The following is a 26,148-nucleotide window of genomic DNA, read 5'->3' as shown; positions in this document are numbered from 1 at the left end:
GATAGCCGTGAGAACCTCTGATTATAGCCATTTGCTCAGAAACATAGGTGACAACCTGGATTTGCAACTGGCATGTGAAGGGGGGTAGCCTTGTGGGACTGAGCCCTTCATCTGTGGGATTCGATGCCGCCTCCGCGTAGAGTGTCAGACTGGGGTTGAACTGTAGGAAGCCCTGCTGGTGTCCAGAGCACTGCTTGTTTGTGGTGTGGGGAACCCCCCACATACTCCCACAAGTTGGAACTGAGATCTGGACAATTTTACTCATCAATGTGGGGCAAGAACTGGCTCTGGATTCACCAGCCAACCCTGTATTATCTCCTCTGCATTCCCTGAAGATTTTTTTTTTTTAAGAGAGAGAGAGAGGAAGGAAGAGAGATAAGCATCACCTTGACATTGCTTCACTTTAGTTGTACATTGATTGCTTCTTATACATGCCTTGACCTGGGATTGGACCTGTGGCCACTCAAGCCAAACCAGTGACCCCTTGCTCAAGCCAGTGACCCTTGGGCTCAAGCCAGTGATGTTTGGGCTCAAGCCAGCGACCTTAGGATAGTGTTGACGATTTTGCGCTCAACCTGGCAAGCCCGTGCTCAAGCAAGGGAGCCCACACTCAAGCCAGTGATCTCAGGTTTCAAATCAGCAACCTCAGCATTCCAGGTCAATGCTCTATTGACTGCGCCACCGCTGGTGAGGCAGCCCCCTGAAGATTTTTGTAAATAAGCTCTCATAAATCCTCCCATGGTCGTTTAGCTCTCCTATGCCCACTTAACCTGTCCTGATGTGGATCTATAGCCCTGGCCACAGTTTAGGCCTCTTTTTTTTTTTTCTTTTTTTTTTTTTTTAGATTTTGTTTATAGATTTTTGGAGAGAGGGGTGAGAGGGAAAGAGAGGGAGAGTGTGAGAAAGAGGGGGAGAGAAGCAGGAAGCATCTACTCATAGTAGTTACTTCCTGTATGTGCCTTGACCAGGCAAGCCCAGGGATTCAAACCAGCGACCTCAGCATTCCAGGTCAACGCTTTATCCACTGTACCACCACAGGTCAGGCAGTTTAGGCCTTCTGACATCTTCCACATGCCCATGATCCTTGGAAGGGTAGTAAGGGAACATTCTGGTCAAAGTAAAGAGGCTTACAGAATTCTGTATCATATAGGACTGCATTCAGCTGCCCATAATAGAAGCTCACAACTGCAGTGTTTAAAGGAAAAGGAACTGATTTTTCTCAGGCAGGAATAAGTCAGGGTAATACAGTCCAGATCTGGAAGGGTGGCCCACAAAGGCCAGAAGGAGCACAGACCTGCCTATCTCCCCACCTCCACCCCCTGCCCTTGGCCTTGGCAACGGTGGCTGCATCCCCAGCCCCAGGTCCTCGCTCCAGGGAAAGGAGAAAGCAGCTGAAGAGGCCATGCCAGCTGACTTTTGATTGTGTCCCACTGGCTAGAACAGAGTCACATGGCCAGCCCTACTGCACAGATGTCTAGGAAAGTGGATTATGGGCTCTGGCTCTAAAGGACTTTAAGAAAAAGTAATTGAAATCAGTGTTTAAGGAGCCATCTACCATACCTGTCCTGATTTCTTTTGGACTGATGGTGTGTCTATTAAATTGAAATGTAATTGACATATAACATATACATATTATATTAGTTTAAGGTATACAATGTAATCATTTGATATTAGTATACATTGTAAAATGATCACCACAGTGTCTAGTTAACATCCATCACCATATTTAGTTACAAAATATTTTCCTTGTGATGAGAACTTTTAAGATTTACTCTCCTAGTAACTTTAAAACATTTTTTTTCCACTGATTTCAGAGAGAGAGAGGAAGGGAGGAAAGAAGAGACAGAGAGAGAGAGAGAGAGAGAGAAGCATCAACTCATTGTTCCACTTAGTTGTTCCATTTAGTTGTGTACTCATTGATTGCTTCTGCTACCTACCCTGACTGGGGGTTGAACCCGTGACCTCCGTACACTGGGTTGACATTTTATCCACTGAGCCACCCGGCCAGGGCTCCTCTAGTAACTTTTAAATATTCAACATAGTATTAGTAACTATAGTCACCACGCTGTACATTACGCCCTCATGACTTATTTATAACTGGAACTTTGTATCGTTTGATCTTCTTAACCCATTTTCCCCACACCCTGCCTATTGCAACCACCCAGCTGTTCTTTGTATCCAAGAGCTCCGTGTTTTGTTTTGTTTGTTTTTTAGATCCCACATACAAGTGAGATCAGTGAGTATCTGTCTTTCTCTGTCTGACTAATTACACTTAGTATAATGATCCATCCATGTTGTCACAAATGGCAGGATTGCCTTCATTTTATGGCTGAATAATATGCCATTGTATGTATACACCTCATATTCTTTAACGATGGTGTGGTTTCTGTTTGCACTTTGCTGACAGGCTGGACCTGGTAGTGACCAGACTACCACATGCAGTTGCCAAGTTCAATTCTCATAGTAAGGATATTCAGCATCCAAATAATTGCTGAGATAATTCACCTAATTCCTAGAGCAGTAAAAACCGCTTTCTGTTCCAAGACATAGTACCCTCTACTGACACAGGCTTAAATATTGAGTGGGGGATATACTGGTTCACATGATCTTAAAGTCCATAGGCAGAGCTAGCTTAGAGCAAGCCTTGATCCAGCAACGCGGCAATATCTCCGGTGCCCTAGTACTTCTGTGTTTCGCTTTCCCGCCTTCCAAGGAGCAGGCTTTGCTCCCTGCGCAGACACGATTGATGTCCTGTTTCTTAATCCCCTCGGCCTGCCTGAATTCTGCAGGTACAGGAGACAGTTCACTGTGCTCTGACAATTGCCTTCCTCCAGCATCCACATATCTCGGCTGCTCTGCCTGGGTACCTTCTCCTGTAACAAGGAAGCTGGTACTACTACTGCATGCAAAGAATTGATGCTGGAGAGACATCCCTCCCTGTAACTAAAAATGTGCTTTGCATTGTATTTCTATTGGACAGTGCTGCTATAGATTCTAGAGCAGGGGTCCCCAAACTACGGCCCGCGAGCCACATGCGGCCCCCTGAGGTCATTTATCCGGCCCCCACCACACTTCTGGAAGGGACACCTCTTTCACTGGTGGTCAGCATCCATATCCTGTGCTCCTGGAGTACTGTATGTAGCAGCGTCGCTCACGTACAGTACTACTTCCGGTGACACGGGATGCACGCGTCACGGCCCCGGAAGCGCATCATATCACTTGTTATGGCTAGCAGTGACAAATATGGAACCGGACATTGATCATCTCATTAGCCAAAAGCAGGCCCATAGTTTCCATTGAAATACTGGTCAGTTTGTTGATTTAAATTTACTTGTTCTTTATTTTAAATATTGTATTTGTCCCCGTTTCGTTTTTTACTTTAAAATAAGATATATGCAGTGTGCATAGGGATTTGTTCATAGTTGTTTTTTTTATAGTCTGGCCCTCCAACAGTCTTGAGGGACAGTGAACTGGCCCCCTGTGTAAAAAGTTTGGGGACCCGCCTGACCTGTGGTGACGCAGTGGATAAAGCGACAACCTGGAAACGCTGAGGTTGCTGGTTCAAAACCCTGGGCTTGCCTGGTCAAGGCACATATGGGAGTTGATGCTTCCTGCTCCTCCCCCCTTCTCTTTCTCTCTCTCCCTTCTCTATAATGAATAAATAAAATCTTTAAAAAAAAAAAAAGTTTGGGGACCCCTGTTCTAGAGCAAACTATAACCTATGTACCAAATCTGTCCAGCCACCTGTTTTTGCAAATAAAGTTTTATTGAAACCCAGCCATGCTCAGTTGCTTATAGATGGTCTGTGGCTGTTTTTGCTTCAATGACAATTGAATAGTTGGAACAGAAACCTTATGGCCCACAAAGCCTAAAATATTGCTTCTCTACTCTGTACAGAAAAAGTTTGCCAATCCCTGGTAGAGAATATCGACCCTAGAAATATTTACAATTTTAGTATACATGCTGTCAAAGCGAGCACTGGGAATATTTCTAGGCTGCAAAAATATTACTGGTTTTCAGAAAAGAAGAAAAGTCTGGTTATTTTTTGAATACATAAAAAATACATATTTAATGTGTGAGCATGCACATCATGTGACTGATGTGAGGGCATGAGTATTTGGGGGTGAAACAGGGAAAATGACAATTGTGTGGAAATTCATGCATACAATACCACGGACACTTCTCCCAAGATGTTGAAGTCCCCGCTTCTAAGCGATGACTGACCCAACATGAATTTTGACTACAGTGAAAAGCGATTCTAGCAAGTTCTTAACAACTTCCTAGAGAAATATAAAACATATCCTTATTAGGCTCACAGTGGCAAAGTAGGTGGTAAAATAACTTGCCCAAAGTCACATAGCTTGTAAGTAATAGAGTCTGATCTCCAGTCTTCTATTTATTTTTATTTATTTTAAGTGAGAGGAGAGGAGATAGAGAGACAGACTTCCGCATGCGCCTTGACTGGGATCCACCTGGCAACCTCTGTCTGGGGCCAACGCTTGACGCTCGGACCAACCGAGCCACTGGGGGCGAGAGGGGAAGAGAGAGAGAAGGGGGAGAGGGAGGGGAAGAGAAGCAGATGGTTGCTTCTCCTGTGTGCCCTGACCAGGAATTGAACCCGGGACATCTACATGCCAGGCTGATGCTCTATCTACTGAGCCAACTGGCTAGGGCCTCCAGTCTTCTTTTAAAAAGAAAGAACCCCCCCCCCAAAAAAAAGTTATCTAATAAAGCAAAGGTGATAGCATGTAGCTATTACTTTAATCTTCCCAGAACACATTCTCATAGCCCTTCTTCTGATACCACCCGTCCCAGCTTTGGGGAATAACTCCAGCCGTGGACCCCTGGTGTAGCTGGCAGTAGTGACATCCCCACCTGCCCCCAGGAATGAACACATAGACTCAGCTAGAGCTATACTACTTCCTCCTGAACTGAGCAATTGACTCCAAGTAGGCATGTGACCCAAGCCTGGCCAACTGGAGCTCTTTCCCAGAATATTCTAAAGAAGCAGCAAAGGGTAGTTGAAAGGATGTAATTCTGGGCTCTTTATTCTACTTACTATTGCTGTGTAACAAATGATGTCAAAGCACAGCAGCCTAAAACAACTGTTTTATCATGCTCACAGATTCGGTGGGTCAGGAAACCTGACCAGGTACAGTAGCAGACTTGGCTCCGATCCTCAATGTCTGGGGCCTTCACAGGGAGGACTTGACGGCCAGGAGTGACCTGATGACTGGGACTGGAATCACTGCAGGCGTCTTCACTCACAAGTGGTGGTTGATGCCGCTTGTTAGCTGGACCCTCAGCTGCGGCTCTTAGCCAGAACACTTTCATGTGGCCTCCTCATATAGCGTAGGCTTCCCGACAGCATGGCGGCCTCAGACTTCTGCCATGGCAGCTCAGGACTCCAAAGGCAATGTTCCAGTGAACAAGGTGGAAGCTGTATGGTCCTTTATTATCTAGCCTTGGAAATAACCCAAGTTATTTCCAGTGTCACTTTCACTGTAGTCACAGACCCAGCCAGATTTAAGGGCAGAAAACACAGATCCCGGGTTCAGTGTCACTTTCACTGTAGTCACAGACCCACCCAGATTTAAGGGCAGAAAACACAGATCCCGGGTTCAGTGTCACTTTCACTGTAGTCACAGACCCACCCAGATTTAAGGGCAGAAAACACAGATCCCGGGTTCAGTGTCACTTTCACTGTAGTCACAGACCCACCCAGATTTAAGGGCAGAAAACACAGATCCCGGGTTAGTGTCACTTTCACTGTAGTCACAGACCCACCCAGATTTAAGGGCAGAAAACACAGATCCCGGGTTCAGTGTCACTTTCACTGTAGTCACAGACCCACCCAGATTTAAGGGCAGAAAACACAGATCCCGGGTTCAGTGTCACTTTCACTGTAGTCACAGACCCACCCAGATTTAAGGGCAGAAAACACAGATCCCACCTCTCGATGGGAGGAATGACAAAGTCAATTTGTAAGATGAGTGTCTGGGATGGGAGATGCTGTTGCTACATTTTTTGGGAAATATAATCTGCCATTCTCATGGAAACCACGTTCTCTGAAGAACAAAGCCAAGTGCCGCAGTGAGAGAGTACGGGGAGAATTACCTGGCAGGTGTGTGGTCCCCTGTGCCAACTCCTGAGGCCCTGGTTCCTGAAATTGCTACTTAGATGTTAGAAGCTACCCTAGTCATCTGACCCAAAAGATTTCCTTTTTTTCTTAAACAACTTTAAGTGGGTTTCTAACACTTGCAACCATGTGTTCTGGTAGATAAAATAAACGATTATTGATCTTGGAACTGAGAGAGCATTTCATTTATTCACCTAATTTACATAAATATGGATAAAAGGTAATGTGCTGGGTACTGTGGAGAGACAACACAATGAGTGAAACACAGCCCCGAGTCACCAACAATGGCTTTCAGGCTGAATTATCTGATACCACACACTGGGTGGCTTTAACAACAGAAATTTATTTCTCACAGTCCTGGAGGCTGGAAGCCCAAGGTCAAAGTGTCAGCAGGTTTGGTTTCTTCTGAGGCTTCTCTCTTTGGCTTGCAGATGGTCACATTATTATTATTATTATTATTATTATTATTATTATTTTATTGATTGATTTTTAGAGAGAGAGGAAGGGAAGGAGAGAAACAGAAGTATCAATCTGTTTCTGTATGTGCCCTGAGCAGGGATCAAACTCACAACCTTTGTGTATCAGGATGACACTCGAACCAACTGAGCTACCCGGTCAGGGCAGATGACCACCTTATTGCTGTGCCCTCACATAGCCTTTCCTCTGTGTGCCTGTAATTCTGGTGTCTCTCTGTGTGTCCAAATTTCCCCCTGATTAGGACACCAGTCAGATTGGATTAGGACTCACTTTAATTACCTCATTTTAACTTAATGATACCTTTAAAGGCCCTATTTCCGACCTGGGCCGGTTTACCCTTCCTTAGACAACCTGGTGGTCCCCCGCTCCCAGGAGGTCACTGTACTGATGCCAAACTTAGTGCAGACACTTGATTGGAATAGTGCCCCACAGCCCAGAACTACTGGGCTCAAGCGATCCTCCTGCTTCCGCCTCCCGGGTAGTTGGGACTATAGGCACACACCACCACGCCTGGCTAAAGGCCCTATTTCCAAATGTAGTCACATTCTGAGGTGGGAGAGTGTCAAGGCTTCAACATATTAATTTGGGGGTGAACACAATGCAACTCATAACACAGTCAATTAGGGATGGTAATTGTGGGAGACTGGAGTATTGTTCATCAAATGTTCAGTCACCTCCCTCTCCCTCTTGGGTTGGAATGCTCCCCTGCCCGATGACTTTGGACTTAACACTGTGACTTGCTTTAGCCAATGGAATGTGAGCAGATATGATGCCAGCAAAGGCTTTAAGTGTGCTTGCACTATTTGGCCTGCCTTTTGCTCTCTGGCAATCTGCCATAAAATGAGAATGTCCCAGGAAGCTGCTGGTCCAGGGAGAATGAGGAACATGTAGAGCAGGCGTGGATGCAACTTGCAGCGTGCAGCCAAACCAGCTGAGATCAACAGAATACCAGTCCACCCACCTGCCCGTGAGCGAGAAATAAACATTTTAAGCCACTGAGTTTTGGTGTGTTTCAAAGTTTTGTTACACAGCATTATTGCAGCAATAGCTGACTAATGTGATAAGTAATAAAGTAAATTACTCTACCATGTAGACAAAAAGCTTTTTCAATATGCAGAGTTTTATTTTACCAAAGATTCTGAAGAGAGATAGCTCCTTTTATTCCTAATGGTGAAACAGACAAGCCATAAATTATTTTGATTATCTAATGTACTTGACAAAGAAGGGAAGTTTTTCTCAAACACATTGCATATGTTTTTACTTTCCAGAGAAATATTACTATTTTGTGAGCATCAGCAATGCGCTAAGTGCTGACCTGGGATTCCAGGCAGTGCAGTTCATGCCCAGAAACTTGGATACTGAAGTCACCTAAGGACCATCAAGCAGATGAGGTCATGAGCTAAGAATCTGTGAAAGCACTGAGTAATTCTGTAATTATGCTGGTGATTAGAAGCCTGAGTTTACCTACCATCAATCTCAGGTATGACTCCTTACATATTTTCAAATTGAAAACTTGCATGGCCCTGGTATATCTAGTTTCTTATTTCTAATCCTACGAATCTGCTCCCAAAGTTGGAAGCACGTTTTACACCCAACAGGGTTCAAACCCTGATAGCACCATTTATCCACTCTTATTTTTCTGATAACCTGCCAGGATCCAAGATTTATCATCAACTGCATGGGATTTTAAACATTAGTTGAAATTACACTTTATATGGTCCCAGCTCATCTGTTTTATTTCATTTGGGCGCGCCATTTCCATTGCATCTAGGAGCAAAGGTCACGACCTCTTTTGCAAAGGGCTCAGTGGAAGGGAAAATGGCAAGACTACGTGTTGAAGTAAAAGAATTTGGTTCATAAAATAAAACTAAGGCGACAGAAGGCAAAGGGAGTTTCCGCTGTTTGAAAAGGGGCTTTCTCAGCACAAGCTTGGGAAAAAAAATGTTGATGATTTATGCAAATTAGAGAGGAAATGTGCCCCGAGGGATCTTGGCACAGAAGCGCAAGTCGGAATTCTGGATTCGAGGCTGGCGGTGTCTCTGATTCACTCTGTGACTGGGGCTGAGCTATTTAACCTCTCTGTTTCTAAATACCCTCATCTATAAACGCAGGCTAACAACGCTGTTCTTCCTGCCCCTGAAGGGGAGGCAGTAAAAATGAATGAAATGTCGGGGAATTACTTCTAAGAGCCATCGATTAGAAATACAGCATATGGTCTTAATGAGTGCTTGTTTCTGCCACAAATTTTTCCCTGCTCCCTATGATCACTCCGGCTAGAGTGCCACGGAAATCAACTTCTCTCTTCAGCTATCTTTACATGCCGCTCTAAAAATCACAGAGCTCTTTAAAACAGAACTCCTGCCTGCTCTGGGTATGCATTATGAGGCCATGACTCCTGGCTCTGTTCTACACAGAACCACGCAGCCCGGATTTTCTGAGACGGTGGTGATTTAAAATATTCTATCCCATTGTCAGACCATGTGTTGGAACATGTGTCAGATCACGTGTCCTGATCATTGCTTCAGAAAATATGGTCGCTCACACCTTCACGGGAAAGGAAGCACCTGCTTGCTGCCTAAAGATCTCTTTGGAAACGAATGGGAATATGCAATAAAACTGTAGAGAGACCAATTGATTGATTGAGCGGTGGATATATAAACAGGGGAGGGAAGAGTGCTAATTTGACTCAACCATTACTATGTGCCGAGTGGGGTAGGGTGAATTATTTATTTATGAAGTAGCTAAGCTGGTGCTGGGCACTGGACTAAAGACTGCAGTTAAAGAAAATAATACACAACATCCCTGGCCTTGGAAGCTTGCAGTCTAATGAAGGAGAAAGACAGGTCACAATTAATAAGCCAAGGACGTGCTTTGGGGCTACAATGAGAGCAGGAACTGTTTGTGAGAAGGCAGGGAGGGCTTCACAGAGGTGGTGACAATAGAGCTGAGTATTGAAGGATGAGTAGAAGCTCAGCAGAAGGGCTAAGAAGTAGCAGGCCTTTCCAACAAGGGGGAAGAGCCCTGCAGGGACCTTATAGCAAGCTCAGTTGGTATGCCACCCATTTCCCTCCATCTACCCAGAAGACACCTGCAAAGACTTCCCAAATACAATGAGGGTTTCCTGATACTCCACTGGTGGCTGCTCTCTGGCCCGGAAGCCTGCTCAGCTGGCCACCATGTGTGAGGGAAGTCCTATGTGCCAAGCTTTCCAGAAATAACCCTCAATAGAGAATGAGAGCAGGGATGTGCTGAAGCAGTGGTACTAGTTCTGGAGATCCTGACTGTTACATACTCAGAAAATTTGCAATCTAATTCTTAAATCATTGGTAGCTTAAAATAAGCCACAGTGGGAATATTTACATTGTGGCAATTGGCAAACACTACATATGGTGGCGTCCTCGTTTGTTTCCCCAGAAAGCTGGCTCATCAGCACCCTGCTGAACGCGAGTCAGTGGATAGACTCCGGTTCTTTACCCCTCACTGCGGCAGTGCCGAGGGCTGTGTCCCAGAGGGTTCTAGAGAGGTCCGGCAGGAGCGAGCCCCAGCTGCCCACATCGGCAACCTGCTCACTACTGCACCCTTGATTGGCCTTCCTTTCTTGTTTCAATTCCCACTCCCTCGCTGTATGTCCTGGAATCACCTCTTTTATGCATCAAAATCCTTGGCTCAGGCTCAGTTTCTGAGGGTACTCAAATTAAAACAGGCATGGAAGCCAGAGAGGGCATGCACAGTGTATCAAGAGTGAGCAGGACAGGTGACATGGAAGGCTACTAAACCATGCAGAGGATGTTGAACATAATCAAGGTGTCTCAAGGTCTTGAAAGAATTTAAGCAGGGAAAAGATGGCAATATTAAGTTTGCATTTTAGGAAGGTCACCCTAGTGGCTGTGTGACAGATGGATGCAAAGGGATGCAGGATGATGGTGGCGATGATTGTACAACAGTATGAATGTACTTAATACCACTGAACTGAATACTTAAAATGGTTAGAATGGTAAGTTTTGTTTTGTGTATTTTAGGTCAGTAAGAGAGTCCAGGAAAGAAATGATGACAATGCGAACAGCCATGGGAGGTACCACGCGCATAGAACACAGCGGATTTGTTCACCACAGCACTGCTCGTGGACAGAACTTGGAGCACGGAAAACACTGTAGGAACAAGTACCAGAAAAGGAGGCTGGGAGAGAAATCCAGAGGGAGAGGAGGATGGGACACAAAGGAGGATAGTGTCAAGGAAGCCAGTGTAAAGGGAATGTCAAGGAAGAAGTGTCACCAGTGCCACAGGCCAAAGAGCGCTTGTTGTGAGGTTTAAATAGGTAAGAGTTTAGTATCTGATAAAAGCTTCTCATTGAATCTTCACAAGGACCCTACATTAAATTCAGTAAACTTGTTGAATTCCTTTATTAATTCTGAGTTGAATTGCAGGTCCTTTTAGGTTTCCTATGTGCACAGCCGTGTCATCTACAAATAGTGACAGTTTCATTTCTTTCTTTCCAATCTGGGTGCTTTTTATTTCTTTTTCTTGCTTTATTGCACTGGTTATGACTGCCAGTATAACAATGAAGAGAAGCAGTAATAGCAAGCATACTTGTGAAGTTCCTGATCTCTGGGGGAAATCTTTCAATATTTTACCATTAAAGATAAAGTTTGTTGTAAGTTTTGTTTGTCTATATTCTTAATCAGATGAAGGAATTTCCATTCTCTTCTAAGTTTGCTAAGCATTACCATGGGTATTGAATTGTCTTTCTAGTTTCTCTGGACTCTGGGAAAGTTACTTAAACTGTAAAATGACCTACTACGTTGGTATTTCATGTATCTGGGTTCAAATTCCAGCCATACCATTTTCTAGCTATGACTCTAAACAATTTAACTGTTTCCCTATATGGAAAATGCAAATCCATTATAGGAATCTGAGATTTGTTTTACTGTAAACTCAAAAACCCAAAAGGCCGGTTTTGAAGCAGGACTAGGGTTTGACACCCAATGTAGCTCTTGGATATTCTGCAGAGGCTGCTATTCCTAAGAACCTTTCCGTCTCCTACTCAAGATCTCCTGGAACCTTTCTGACGATGTATGGGGATGGATTTGAGCTCTTCCATCCACATACTCACACCTTGCCTCCCAGGACTGAGGGCACAAACATGAAAGCAGCTGGTCCACTGTGATAACTAGTCTCCAAAGATGCCACCCATGACCCATGCCTCCTGGAATTCATGCCCTTGTGTAGTCCCCTGCTTCCGAACCCGGGTGAGTTTGTGACTCTTTTGTAACTAATTGGCAGAAGTGGTACCTCATGATGTCCGAGGCTAAATCAGAAGAAGCTGTCTAGATTTTCTCTTGGTCTTTTGGAACACCCTCTCTACAAGACCTGAGCTACCAAGGAAGAAGTACTACCACCCTAAGACCACCATACTGGAGAGGCCACAGATAGGAGCCATATCCCACACTCGCAGCTGAGCCTAGCCTTTCAGCCATCCCCACCAAAGAGCCACACATGTGCATGAAGATGACTTGGACCATCAAGCACATCTACACCAGCACATCCACCACCTGAGTACCACTGAGGGACCCTAGTTGATCCCACTCAGAACAGAAGAATCACTCACCCTACATCTGTCCCAATGCCTGACCCACAAGATCATGAGATATAGTAACATGATTGTTATTTTAGACCACTAAGTTTGGGGGCTGTTCACTGTGCAGCAATAGATAACTAGAAGATCTACCTTATGTGTTTAGTCTTTAGCCGTGAAAATGTGCTAAGGAAACCTGTTGAGTACTCAAACCTATGACGTCAATCTTGTTTGACCCTGTGCCAACCACCTGAGTTAACCAGGTCCAAATAAGCAGTGTTTAAGTTCTGAGAAAACAGTGAGAGAAGGAAGTCATCTCACTCTAAGTTCCCAGCATGCTTTTGTGCCTGAAGTCCTTCTATTAACGAGAAGGGGCACCAACAGATAATTCTCATAGCAACCTCCAATGTTGGTAGCACGATGCCCAGTCGTGTCTTAAGGAAACAAAGGTTCAGACAGAATAACTAAGTCGCTCAATATCACACAGCTAGTTAAATGGCAAAGTTGGGACTGAAGCCCAATACTATGAACTGCAAACTGAGCTCTTTTTTTCTTTTCTTTTTCTTTCTTTTTTTTTTTTTTTTTTCTTTTTGGTCTTGGTTGGGAACTCTGAGTTGGCAATCAGGAAAATCCATTCATTGTAGCACAAGGAACAGAAGGGACTTGATCAGAAGAACACAGGAGCAAAAGTGCAGCCAGGCCTCCCCAGGGAGCAGGACCTGGACAGTGACCCCCTTCAGGAGCCCGTCTCTGCCCTCTCCGGGCCCTGCATTTCTGAAGGCACTCTGTTACTTATTGAACTTCTTTATTATTCTCTGCCTTTCTGCAGACGAGCTCTCCCTGGCCTGCCATACACAGGCTCAAACACAATAGCCCTGCAGTCAGGCAGAGCTGACTACATAATTTGCATGGCCCAAAACAAAATGAAAATGCAGGGCTTCGACCAGGGGCAGGAAAGTCAGTCTCCCCTTCCCACATGCCCACTGCCTTAGCCCATGGCAGTCAGTGGCCTCCAAAGGATCACAATCTCCATATGGGATCACACTAGGTGCCTGGATCCATGGTGCATGAGGCCCCTGTCAAGTGGCCAGGCACATGTGCTCTGGCCCTGCCAGCCCAGCAGAGACACCTTGCCCCATCCCAAGCTGTCATGAGGCACACCTGACCCCAACCCTGACCTCCCCAAACATAGCAACCAGGCCCCTGCCAGGGGCAGAAGGAAGCAGCACTCCCAAGACCAGGATGGTGAGTGAAAGGCCGGGCAGGGCCTGGGGCACCAGGAGGTGGGAAGTTCTCCCTGAGAACCCATCAAAGGGAGATAAGTGAGGAAGTGGCAGGAGGTGGGTCAGTGCATAAGCTGAGGCTTCAGGCCCTGTGCATATTCTATGGTCCCATCAGTCTTTACCTACCAAACACAAACTCAAAGACGGTATTACTCAGAATGTCAAGATGGCTGCTACAGAACATTAAAGCCTCAAGCATGGAGTCCTGTGGAACATGGGGCCATATGACTATACTAGACAGACACCACAGAGCCAGTCCAGCCCTGACTAACCAGCTTTCTCTCTCCCCATCTCCCCTTCCTAGGGGGAGGGAGCAGAAGTGGCTCAGCTAGGGACAGGCTTCACCTGCAGCTATAGCAACATAGAGGCTGCTGGCATCCCTACCCCCCCGGGGGGGGGGGGAGGGATGAAGGCAGTTCTCAGAGAACAGGGATGACCTCAAGGGCCTCTACTGACTCTTTTCCTACCGCTTAGGAAGTGTTTTCATACTGTCACATACTGTCTGTGAGAGTATGAACAGAGGTGGCTTGTTACCTACCCCAATAGCCACCCCTCCTCCCTTAGTAATTTGAGTCAGCAATGTACCCAAGCTCAAAGGTAACATTTCTCAGCCTCCCTTGCAGCAAGAGGTGGCCTATGAGACATAAGTGGAAACCATTGGGTGGGACTTCCGAGAAATCTTTATAAAGGAGGCTGACTCAGCTGGAGGGGGGTGCCCCTTGTCCCTTCCCTTCTTGCTACTTGAAGGATTTAAAGCTGTGGGTGGCATGAGCAGACGGAAGAGGTGAGTTTGGGAAGGATGCGTTCAGTTATCCCTTGAAAAAATCATCAGGGACGTGGCCCTGGCCGGTTGGCTCAGCGGTAGAGCGTCGGCCTGTCGTGCGGGGGACCCGGGTTCGATTCCCGGTCAGGGCACATAGGAGAAGCGCCCATTTGCTTCTCCACCCCCCCCCCTCCTTCCTCTCTGTCTCTCTCTTCCCCTCCCGCAGCCAAGGCTCCATTGGAGCAGAGATGGCCCGGGCGCTGGGGATGGCTCCTTGGCCTCTGCCCCAGGCGCTAGAGTGGCTCTGGTCGCAGCAGAGCGACACCCCGGAGGGGCAGAGCATCGCCCCCTGGTGGGCAGAGCGTCGCCCCTGGTGGGCGTGCCGGGTGGATCCCGGTCGGGCGCATGTGGGAGTCTGTCTGACTGTCTCTCCCCGTTTCCAGCTTCGGAAAAATACCCCCCCCCAAAAAAAAATCATCAGGGACGTGAATTAAGACAGTAAGTAGAATGAGGAAGAGCACAGGTGAGATGTTAAGGAGGTAAGACCTACAGGATTTGAATGATCAGGACCATATCCTGAACCTTCTGAATGCCAAGCAAAGTAGAATGTAAGCTCCAAGAGGGCAGGGACCATGTCTTTGGCTTACCATTGCGTATACAGGCCTACACAATGCCCAGCAAAAAGTGGGTAATCCCTGCATGTTGTCCAACGAATGGATGAAGAATGAATGAAAAGTGTCCAAGAAGTCCTTTGGGGGCCTTTACTCCTAATGGGAAGCAGGCTCAGGGGATCAGGAGCATCCAACCCTTACGAGCCCCTTATACCCAGGAGATGACTCCCAGGTATGGCTTCCCTTGCTTTGTGCCAACTTTGTGCACACACCACCCTCAGACTCAGACCCAGGCTGGGGTTCCTTGGGGTCTGAAGGAGGAAGATCACAGGCATGCCACCCTTTACTGAGCTTCTCCCTACTCTGTCTCTGATGTGGTTCGTCGGCCGAGTTAATGCCACAACATCACTTCCTCCGCAGCGTGAGAAAAGAGGAAGAAACCTCGCTATGTGACGCTCCTCTGTCCCCAGGGAGAGCATAAAGCTGTTGGAAACAATAAAAGCAGCCTGTGTAAAGGGGAGACTTTTGTCTGTGCAGTCAGGGGTTGCTGCGCTTGCGACTTCCTGCAGGGACATTCAGCAGCTTTGCAGATAAATAAATGCTCACATTCAGAATGACCAGCCTAGAACACTTTTATGAGCCTTTTCTCCTCCCCGGGCTATCCAAAGATAATAAATCAAATTAGCATCCAGAACCTCTGGCGCAGCATCACTTGTCACCAGTCCCCCCTACACAGGGGTACATGAGTGTCAGCAAGGCTGTTCTCAGTTACCATCAGGCCACATCGAATTCTAGGCCTGAGGCCTCTTTGGAAATCATCTGATGCCTCTATTCTGGGCGGGCCACAGGCTGAGGTCACAGGGTCCTGCTGGTCATTCCAGACCAGAATGTAAACGAGGCAGCTGAGACCCCTGCTTTATAATCAAGATTGGGTTGTTAATTAAAGAGAAAATAAACATTTTCATTTCTTGGTTAATAATCATAGGAACATGAGAAAGCAATCAATGAACAACTAAGGAGACTAAGGAGCCACAACGAAGAATTGATGCTTCTCATCTCTCTCCCTTCCTGTCTGTCTGTCCCTATCTGTCCTTCTCAGTCTCTGTCTCTGTCACACACACAAAAAAATCATAGGAACATGAACAAAACAGACAACTGTCAGAGGTGGGAGGGGAAAGAGGGAGGGAGGACAGACTACATCAATAATCAAAAACAGAGACCAGGCATTTTCCTCCTAATAGCGTGACTTACACCACAGAGGCATTCTTTCAACAGATGTTGGAGAAATCAAACTGGAAAGGAGAAAGTTTACTTCCAGATAACCTGAAGTGAAATTTGTCATTTCAGATTGCTCAATAAGTGACCGAAAGGGACAACTGATTCGTTTTGGAAAATGAAGGAAGGAAAGATAACAATATGGTATAGAAGTACATTGTATTGGATTATCTAAATGTACAAATGTTAGGGGTTTTTTAATCACCACTTCTCTTGGGGCCCCAGAAGAAGCAGGACAGCACAGAGCACCAGTGACAGGTCTCCAAATCACAGATGTGGTTCCACTGACCAGCATCTCCCAACTGTTGGTTAAGGTAAATGGCTGCCTTCTGAGAGATGTGACCTCACAGCTGGTGAGGACTGCGACTCAGAAGCAAGCTGCACTGATGGCGGTGTTCCTTCTGTGGACAATGAATTAAAAACTAGCCACTAAGCTGCAAGCCACCCTCTGCCCTACCCTACCACCACCAGCCTGTGGAAGAGAAGCCAATGAGGCATGTCTGGTACACTCCTCTTCTAGCTGTATGTTCAGAATCACTTCAAATCCAGTTCTAGGTTGCCTGGCCCTGAGCAGAAGCCCTACAGAGAAGGAACAAGATGGGGGGAAATAACTGAGACCAAATAAAAGCTGCTTTGGGTATGTGCCTCAGCAAGTTTAAGTGCTGCCATGCTGATTGGCTTGGAGGGAAGGCAGAGGTGGGAGGTTAATATGTATTTTGAATAGGAGTTTCCTGTTATCTGCAAACATTCAAAAAACAGCTAGACATTTTATTAAGGTAAAGCAATCCACTTAGAAGGAACAATGGTTGAGGCTGCTTTCCCTAAAACCACTGTCAATCATTTAATCACCCATTCATTCCATCAATATTTATTGAGTGCCTACTATGTGTCTGCCACAATGCAACACGCAAAACACATAAACCTCAAGCGAACACTAAGTTTTGTACAAGGGTCTGTACTGTGAGTCCTGAGCACTATAGTATAATGTTGAACCACCCCAGATTCTGGGAGACCTGGGTTCAAATTCTCACTAAGTCATTTAACTATTATAGCTGGGTGACTGAATGAGTAATTTACCTTTCTCCATGTCTCAGTTTCTTGATCTGTAATGTTAAGAGGACTTGTGTGAAGTAGTCAGCACAGAGCACGAGAGTGAAAGCTACTATTACTTAATGCCATTCCTCCACCCCATCCCAGCTCTGCCCAGTACAATCTACACTACAGCCTGGTGGTATTTCCAAGGCCGGCCAGGCCCTCTGCCGCTGGGCTGTGACCCTGGAAATAGGTCAGACACTAGTTAAGGCGGCATCTGCGTGGGGCTCGGGAGTGGGGGTGGGGGGATTTCTTTTCTAGCCTTGCTTTTCCCCAGGACCTCCGAGTAGTCTAAAAACTCACTTCGGAGGAGAGGAAGGAGCATGGACTGGCTCTTTCGATCTGAGACACCCCCTCCCTGAGAAGTCACCCCCTCCCCCCAACCCAGCGCGGAGTGAAATCTTAGAAGCTGCTGCTGCCGGGTTTGAACGGAATGCGGGAGTCTGTGGAAGCCGGAGCTGGTCGGCCCGAAGGTCAGCGAGTTGTTTTGAGTTCTCGTACCCGGAAGGGGGTGGGGTGGGCAGGGAGGAGAGGACGCCAGGGCCCGAGAGACCCCGCGTCAGAGCAGAAATTGTTTGTGCCCCGGAACAGGCAGCTCAGCGGAAGCCGCGACGGGGGCGGGTCACGTGCGGCGGTGGCGGCGCAGCTGGTGGGGGAGCCGGGCTGGGACAAGGGCCGGGCCGGGCGGGGGTGGCGCGGGGCGGCGGCTTTCGCAGCCGAGGGTGGAACCGGCTTACTTGGGGCGCTTGAGAGTGAGTGGCGCCCCGAGCCCGGGGCGAGGGAGGCACGCGAGTTATGGAGGGGTTGGGGTGGGATCGAGGGTGCTTGGAGCTCCACGCGGTGCGGCACAGGCTGGTTGGGGAATTGTTGGGTTGCGTGGAGGTGCGGAAGCCGGCCCCCCAAGCTAGAGCGGCAGTAGCGGGACTGACGCGGAGACTGCGCGGGCGTCTGAACCCCAGAGAATGGGAGGCGCCGCTCTTATAATCGCCGGCCTTGTTTTTGTCTTGCACGCAAATCCCGGAACAACCGGAACCGCCATACCAGACTGCGTCCCAGGGGCGCCCCATTATGCTTGGGGGAGGCTGCATCCCACATGGCGACTTGGGGCGGGATCGGCCGAGGCCCGGGCCAGAGAGGGCTGCGGAGGTGGCTCCGCGGAGGGTGCGGGCCAGAGCCGTGGTGCACAGGCAGCCTCTCCCGGAAGGTGCGGGTCATCTGTGGTGGCTCCCATGGGCTGTGGGGGTCGCAGAGCGGGAGAGAAACCATCGGCCCCACCTGGAAGACAGGAGTGGCCTCGTGGCCACGGATGAGGAGGCTCACGCTTCCCCAAAGTGGCGCACGCTACTCCATCGTGGGAGGGAAAGGACACAAACTTGGCCACCAGCCAGAGCCCTTGGGGACGCTTGACTTTGGTGTGACGCCTCCCTATACTCCACGAGGTTAAGGTCCGAGGCCTGGGAGTTGGAGAGTGTGGTCAGGTCTCCGACGAGAAACCCACCCACGTTCTTCTCCCGCGCCACGCGGGGAAGGCACAGAACAGTAGTCTCAAAATTTCCCGCGCGTCCCCCCACCCCGCACCCGGGAAGGGCAGCTCTTCCGGAGGTAGCGGCGGGGGGAATGGCCTCAGAAAAAGGAGTGGTGTTAGTTCCCTTTCCTGCAACCCCGGCGCAGGATAGGGCGCGGGCCGCGGGCGTGTTTGCGACTCCAGAGTGTCGGCGCTTGGCACGCTGCGACGTCTGCTCGGAGTCGCAGCAGCCTGAGCTTTGCAGACTCTGGGACGACGCGAGACGCCATTTGCATCCCCCCTCCCTCCTGCAGGTTGGCGGGGGCGAGGGTGTCACCCGCCGCGGAAGCGTATTCCTGGCAGTGACACTGATTAGATGCTGTGTCGGTACGTGCACAGAATCGGGGTGGGCCTTCACCTCTCCTATGCGTGTACACTTTCTGTTGGAAAAGTTGCGTCCCCCCGCCCCCCAGCCACCACCTCTCGCTGCACAGCTGCTGTCTCCAGGGCGGAATTAAGCGAGCACGTTCGCTCAGCCCTAGGGAAAGAGGATCGCGCCGGCGCGGGGAGGCCGCTGGGCCCCGGCCGCGAAAATCCAGCCCTGGCTTTGCGTCGAGCTGCCGAGTGCGGCGCTTACGCGCGCCCGGCCAGCCGAGGCCTGGTTTCCATCTGCCCCTTTTGCCTCCGTGTTAAGTTCGCCGGGGAAAACCCAATGATCCGTGCAGAGCCCCTCGGAGGAGAATCCCCTCCACCCGCCCGATTCTGACCGATGGAAAAAATGACAGTATAGGTCAGAGCAGGCTCCCCCGCGACTATTAATGCGGCCGCCTCCGTTCCCCGTGCTTGGGAGGATGGGCGCCTCGCCAGGAAACCGCCGAAGGAGGAGCCACGAGGGCCGCCTGCCCCTTCCCAGGCTAGAAAACGTGGATTCTTAGAGAGACCAGACAAACATGGTCAAACAGCTGTCCATCTAAATACAGGTTGTCCATGTATCTTTCCAGCAAGATCAATCATTTTTTTTTAATCAAGTACACGTTGAGTCAGTTATGAATACTGTGACAACTGGTGAATCGGTAGATGAGGACTTTCCTCTCTGCCTGGTATTCAACGAGTGTGCAAGAGATGCCGGATAAGGATGCAGCTTGACACTACCCGTGTGTCCTAAGGCGTGGTGTCCTTTGCACTCCACCTTGGAGGACTTTTGACAGAGCTCTAAAAGGATCTATTTTAGTCTTAGTTCTATTTGGGGGTTGCTTACTCCTTGCAAACTCCTGCCTGGGATTGTACTATGTCGCAGATGGCCCAGGACTTTGGCTTTTGTAGTCCATGTTTTACTATTGGCTTTTTCTTTTCCTACTTATGTGCTTCTGGGTGCGGGCAATCCCCCACCCCCACAGACACACATGTGCCGCTGCCCTCGGAGTCTTGCTTACACCACTGGGCCGGAAGAGGGGAAATGTGAACTCTCCGGGTGGCGCTCGAGAACTGAAATTCTGACTTAGGGGCTGCAGGTTTGTTCCGGAGGCTGGCCTGCATTGGCTTAGGGGCCGGAGGCTGTGAAGGGGAAGTCCCGGAGGTGACCAAGGCTTCTGGAGCAAACCTGGAGGAACTCCTGTCATTGTTTTTTCGCGCACAGTTCTGGGAGCGAGTGCGCACTGCCAGCACATTTCAGTGGCAGCCACGTAAGGGAAAGGCCATTTGCATTGTCTTTGAAAAGGAAAAAGGCTGTCCTACCTCATGAATTATGAGTGACCTTGGAGAGGCCTCCTCAGGACCTTCTTTGCTCCAACTCCTCCCCATTGCACAGGAGACCCCATTTCAAAAGAAATGGGAAGCTTTTTCAAAGTGGAAATCTGATGTATTCTATTTATATAAATATTGGTGCATTTGTGTATCCCTAAAATGAGGCCCACCAGCAGCCCAGGGACTAGGCCTGCCACAGGCCAGCTCCACAGCACTGTTAAGCTCTAGCCCCAGAGGATGTAGCTTTTACCCAGTGCATCCAAAACCTGATTTATAGGAGAGGGGCTTCAGCCATCAAAAAGTGTGGCCTCGTAGAGTGGACTGGAGGTCCTCTACACCAGTGCTGTTTGTCCAAGGCCTCAGGGAGAGGGTGGGTAATGGTGCCTGAGCCCTGGCAGGAGCTTCCCATTAATCTACTCTAAATGAGTGCCATTAAAGCCCATATTCCCCCCTATATCACCACCACACAGGCAGGCCTATAAGGAAAAGTCTAGTGGAGACTGTGAACCCATTTTGCCTTTTTAACTTTTTTTGTGGGTGATAGTGCCTTTCCACCCAAACTCAACTCCGTATTGGCCCCCAAGAACTTAAACGTGGACCTTTTTCTTAGTCTCCCCACCCAAAGGTAAGAGAGTACCAAATCCTAACACATTGTAGCACTGTGTCCGAGGCAGCCTACTAGGTGCTTTGTGTATTAACTCATCCTCAAAATAACCCTATGAGTTGGATACTATTATTATAGGCCTTATTTTACAGATGAGAACTCTGAGGCCCAGACTGTTAAGCAGCTTGCCTAAAGCTGCACAGGTTAGGATAGAACAGGGTGGGGAGAGTGGTGTTACCATGCCACTGTTAAGTAGTGAAGGCAAGCTGTTTGAGGGTATTTGGAAAGGACAGCCTGTGCCCCTCCCCCACCCACCCCCACACACCTACCCACACACACCTTCCGAAGTTAAAAATTATGGGAAGAAACTATAAGGCCCAACATTTTGCTTTTGTTTTGCAAAGGATACTTCCGGAGCCTCGTTTAGAAGAAGCATGTTATTATGGCTCCGCAGGAGAGAAGGGTCAGGGAAGGCACTGCAAAGGCCCCTGGCCCCACCTAGCCACAAAGCATCCGGCGGTCATGTCCGCCGGAGGTGACTGGGGACTGCCGATTGCCTAGGAACTCCTTATCGCCTAGTGTCAGTGGTCCCGGGAGGCGGAGCTAAACGGCTGCCTGCGGGGGCGGCTGGGTCACACAGATCCTTGGGCTCCGGACGTGCCCCGAGCTCCTTCTCGCAGAGCTGGCCGGACGCCTGGCTGCGCCTTCCGCAGCTGGGGGCCCCCTCTTGGCTGGAGCCATCAGCCCTGAGCACGGAGCCTCGCGGCGGGGTAGGGGGGGGGGGGGGCTGGAGAGACCAGCTAGAGCGCCGGTTGGGACTGCTGGTTCTTGATTGCTCACATTGGAACACACACACACACACACACACACACACACGGGTTCCCTGCGCGGCGCGTAGCCCGGGGAAGGGTCGAGGGTCGAGGGTCCGCGCTGCCGGGCTGCTCCACAGCGTCCCGGAGCACGCTGGCACCCCTAGGGCGTGGAGCCAGGCCTGGGGATTCCACCGCTTCCTCCCCTTCGGGTTGTGGCCACGACTGGCAGGAACCTATGAGCTGTGTTTCTTGATGGCCGGGAGTGGGGGGTGGGGAGTGGGGGGGGAGGGTGGTGTCAAAGAGGAGGGTCAGACTGTAGGGCCTGCGAGTAGATAGGTGGCGATAAATCCCCTCTCCCGCGAATGCTGGCTCGGCCTCTGGCCACAGCTAGGAGTTAGGCCGGCATGTCTTGTATTGGCCACAGCTTTGTCACCCCGCGTTCCCGGACCCAGTGTGGGTGTATGAGAGTACGGGGAAGGGAGGCGTCATGATCCGAGGCGGCGCTGGATGATCACCTCCCCACCTCCTGGAACCTTTACTTTTAGCTCGAGAAGACCATAGAACAAGCTGCCCTCGCCCCGCCAGGGTCCGCAGAGGGGCCGCTGGCTGGCATAGACGCACTTGCTGACGTTGAGAGGGGCTCGGTGAGCCCGGGTTGGCTGCCAAGCCAAGGGAGGGAGCGCAGCAGCCCGCGCGCCTCCAGGCAGAACACACGCCTTTCCCGGAACCTTGAAACCCAGGGGAGCCGCTGCCATCTTCGCGTGACGAGCAGCGAGACGCCGGTGATTAAGTGTTTCTTTCCGGCTCCCTCCCCGGTTGCGGCTCTCCTCTTTTCCGCAGGGCTGGAAGAATAAAACCTGGGAGAAAAACACACACACAACTGCGCTCTCCACTCTCACTCCATGTCAGTACTGATCTCCCAGGGTGTGTCCACGCGGGGCATTCACCGACCCTTTCTCCACACCATGCCCCGCGAAGGATCAAGGCTTTGCGGGTCCAGGGCCACATGCATCAGTTTCCATTCTCCTCAGCCCAAATCTGGGAGTTTAATGGAGAGAAGCCACATTGCTGAAGCCACCCGACCCCCATCTCTTAAGGGATTAAACGTTAACACAGGAATCCCCCCACCCACACCAGGGACTAATCCTGCCTCCCCTCCTGGGATTAACTCGGCTCACAGGCCCATAAAACACTTCCGGCGCGGGCAGAGGGTCTGTCTGTCTGCAGAAACACTTTAAAATTGTCTTCCCAGCCCTGGTGTCGGAATTAGGAGGGAAGTGAGTAAACAGACGGTTTGTAAGAGACACCCTGCGTCTCTGTGCGGTTTGCAGGCTGTGGAAGGAGCGACCTAAAATGTGAGTGGTGGGGGCCGCCTCGAGACGGATGGTGGCCTGGGCCCCAGTAGATACACCTCAGAAAAGGGCGCAGCATTTACTAAATGACATTGAACTGGAGGAGGGTGGATGAGGGAAGGAGCAGGCCACTTTCAAGGAGCTGTGGCCCCAGTTCAATGAGGAAGACTAGATTCCTGAGTCTTGGGGGGGGGGGGGGACGCTCAGTCCCCTCATCTCTACAATGGCAACAAGAATATTTACTTGCCCCTCTCAGGTAGGATTCTGAGGGCCAAAGTGTTAAAGCACTTTGTAAATGGGGCATGACCCCTGCACTTTACTGTGATTAATGTTCAGTCTCGCCCTAGAAAACTGACTTGCAGATTAAAAACAAAACAAAGCCAAGTGAAAACCAGCCCTTCCTCAAAGCCATGCAGGAGTGTAGGAGATAAAGGGAATCCAAAAGCAACTTAATCTTTGGGACCTCCTTTTCTTTTATATCACTTCAGATTAAGTTTCTGAAGTAATGGGGAAATCTTTGGAATGTTTTAAGAGAACTCCCTGTCAAAAGTTGGGGTTTGAAGGGAAAGAGAAAGGACCTCCAAATTGGGTCAAACTGCATTTTAAGAAGGAAACTGGATAAAGAATGTAAATTTGAAGTAGCTTTCTGGCTATTTGAAGTATCCTTTTGTTAGTCTGGAGAGCAGGTGCCATAGATATCCACTCCAGGACCCTGGAAGTAGGCCCTGACTCAGGCTTGGTCAGCTAAGTGCAAGGTGACAGTTGTCATTCAGGGCACGGACAGTGACGAAAGGCAATAATTTGCTTAAAATGCACATCATGAGAAAGATGTAGGACTGTCTCTGCGCCCTGAAGGCCCAGAGCTGCTAAAACTGTGTGTGGGAAGGAGCGCCCCGTGACCTCTTTCCCTACAGATGGACTCACGACAGCGTGACTGGCCCCAGGTGGCGCCCAGGCGCACTGGGGAGAGAGGCCCAAGCTGCACCTTCACCCAGACTCGCAGATTGTGAACGCAGGCCTCTGGCTGGACGGCCCACCGACCTTTCCGGCCTTGAGGCCTAACGGCAGGGTCTACTCGCCTCCACCCCACTGCCCCTCGTGCTGCACCCTCCCCTTCCTGGCACCAAGCCGGGATCCCGAGGCCTCCCCCGCCCCGCAGTCATCCCTCTTCCCCTCGTGATTCATTTAGCAGCGGCGCAGAAAGCCTGTTTACCTCTGCAGCCCAGGGCGACTCGAGCTGCGTAAAAAGCCCTAACGCTGGCGCCGACCAGTAGGGGGGGGATTGTCCTATAGATTATTTCCCCTCCTTGGTTGTTTTTTTTTTTTTTTTTTTTTTTTTTTTTTTTTTTTTTTAACGAGAAAGCTCGGTAGGAGAGGGGGTGGGGTGGCATGTTGCTGCTGTTTTTAAAACACGGTGTTTGAAAGGGAAACAAAAGCCACACAAAAGCTGTTTCGGAGGTACTAAGGCTGTTTTTTACATATAAAAAGTGCAGTGAATACCACGGGGGCCCCCAACAGCGATAAACTAAATGGTTGGCGGATTTCAACAATTAGCAGTTAATCTGTTATCTGAGATCTGCAAACAAGTTTTGAGGCTCGAAGGACACCGAATTCCGGTTCGAGTCGGCAGCATGGTACTAGGATCTGTGGGGCACCTCCAATACTCTCTGTTTCTCTAAGTGTAAATCCACCTTCCGGAAGAATGGGTTTCCAGGGTGGAGAACAGGCTTGAGCTACAGCAAATTCACTTGGGCAGCCAAGGTGCCTTCACCTGCATCGCCCCTCGAGACCGAGCTAGTACGGTTCCGATTTTTCCAAATTGGTTTTTACACCCCCAGTTTCGCAGACCTAATTTTACACGTAGTAGGCCAGCAAATGTGGAGTAAATGACGAACTAAAGTGAGCCTTTCGGCCTGGGAGGCAGCTTGGTGCGCGGCCTCGCCCTCGGAGCCCCATTCCGGTGCCCAGAGCCCCCCGGCCGCTGCAGCCTGCGCGCAGCTTCGCCCTGCGCAGGCTGGGGCGGGCGGGGGAGGCCGGGAGGCACGAAGCGCCTGGAGCCTGCACGATGATAAATATTGCGCAGACAGCCCATAAATAATTTGCATTATGTTCAGCTGACAACGCAGGGCGATTAATTTTAATAGCTACATATTTGCCTGGGCTGCTGCTTTCGTAGGCCCAGTAATGAAAGGCGAGAGGCCGCCCTGGCTCCGTGCTCGCGGTCCCGCAAGGCAGCCAGGAGGTGCGGGAGGGCCGGTCGCGGCGTCTCCTCCAGGCAGCCGCCCCGGGGAGCCCCAGTCCCTGGGCTTTCCTCTCGCCCTCCGCGCGGGGTAAGAGGGGTGCACGCGCGCCGCTGGAGCACCCCGGGACCTCGAGCAACAGGAGCTGCCGTAACGACATTGCACATTTGTCTGTATGAGAGTCACTTGTCGGCCAGGAGACCCTCCCCGAGGCGATGCGCACACTCCTCCCCTCTCCCCCAGGTCCGGAGTGAACTCTGGAGGGGATTTCATGTTTCGGTCTGGTGGGGGTGGGGGATGCTGGTGTCAGCTGCCGCCAATTCGCCGGTGGGCCCCAGCGTGACAGAGTTTTTTCCGCCCTCGGGACCTCGACAAGGGGCAGAACAAAGGCCAGCTTCCCACAGGTCCTCTCCGCGAGCATCCTGAGTCCTGACGTCCCGCGCCCCGCAGGAGGCCCCCTAAAATGCTTTCCGAGCTTCTCTGTTAAAAGGATCATACACATAAAGGACAGAAGAAAGGGTTTGGAGGAGCTCTTAAAAGGAGGGGGCGGGGAGGGGAGCGTGGCGAGGAAGGACATGGTGCAGCGGACGCCGCGGTCCCATGGTGGCCGGGTGCGCGCGTGAGCGTGTCTGTGTGTGCGTTCGGATGACAAAGCCCCGCCGCCGCCGCCGCCAGCAAGCT

The 26,148-nt window shown here is 49.9% G+C and overlaps 1 protein-coding gene and 1 non-coding gene across 2 annotated transcripts in view; both read left to right on the top strand.

Moving 5' to 3' along the window:
* Positions 1–14,310: 14,310 nt before the first annotated feature.
* TRNAD-GUC (transfer RNA aspartic acid (anticodon GUC)) lies at positions 14,311–14,386 on the top strand. The gene has a single exon. It is a non-coding gene; the product is annotated as a tRNA-Asp (tRNA).
* A 3,190-nt stretch (positions 14,387–17,576) lies between these two features.
* BCOR (BCL6 corepressor) overlaps positions 17,577–26,148 on the top strand; it is a 115,892-nt gene continuing 107,320 nt past the window's right edge. Inside the window, exon 1 of the mRNA XM_066356024.1 lies at positions 17,577–17,685. The gene's annotated coding sequence lies outside the window, so the exon portion shown is untranslated. The remainder of the gene's footprint in view (positions 17,686–26,148) is intronic.

This window comes from Saccopteryx leptura, chromosome X (genome assembly GCF_036850995.1).
Source record: "Saccopteryx leptura isolate mSacLep1 chromosome X, mSacLep1_pri_phased_curated, whole genome shotgun sequence".
NCBI classification, from domain to species: Eukaryota; Metazoa; Chordata; class Mammalia; order Chiroptera; family Emballonuridae; genus Saccopteryx; species Saccopteryx leptura.
The sequence above is the reverse complement of the archived record's forward strand: the minus strand, read 5'-3'. Positions and strand labels throughout refer to the sequence as shown.